A 720-nucleotide genomic window follows, 5' to 3' on the forward strand; every position below is an offset into this window, starting at 1 on the left:
CAAAACCTTCTATCTCCCTTCCCCTACATACTTTTTCTTTCTTTATAACAATAACATCCATAAACAATCAGTTCCAAACAATCTTTTTCCTCTTACACTTTCAACAACATTCTCTTATTCATCTCTTTGGCCACCACCTTTCTCTTTACTGTTCTCGATGGGGGCTTGGATCAAATGTAAAGTCAGATATTTGATCATATGTAAGAGGGGCAGTTGCTTACAAGTAATTTAATTTTTTTTTAATGTAAAATCTAATCAATTTAACAGGGTGAACACCCCTATTCCCTCCAATTGATTAACAAAATTCACCAATTTCAAACTAGAACACCCTATGTGATGTATTCTAAACAAAACTAATAAGTCTACTCTGCAGTTGTAGACTATTGACAAACATAACAAAACAAAACAAATAAACAACCTGTCATAGACTAACTCCCTGGAGCAGTACTATATCCCCAGGCTAAGTAACAACAAGCAGCCAGATATCAATTTGTTTCCACAAAACCTTCCCGAATTACAAAGAACTCTCAGTTTAATGGAACAAACTATATCTGTCAGAATAAAGGGACCACCCTCGACCCCACACTAATGATCATTTAATTACGTACGTGAGACTTTTGTTTTTGACAGTGTAAATTCTCAAACACCAAAGGCTGAGATAGGTTTGTCTCTAGTGCATCTCCCCAAACACTACAGGCTGAGATAGGTTTGTCTCTAGTG

This window comes from Ammodytes marinus, assembly GCF_949987685.1.
Source record: "Ammodytes marinus genome assembly, chromosome: 11".
NCBI classification, from domain to species: domain Eukaryota; kingdom Metazoa; phylum Chordata; class Actinopteri; order Uranoscopiformes; family Ammodytidae; genus Ammodytes; species Ammodytes marinus.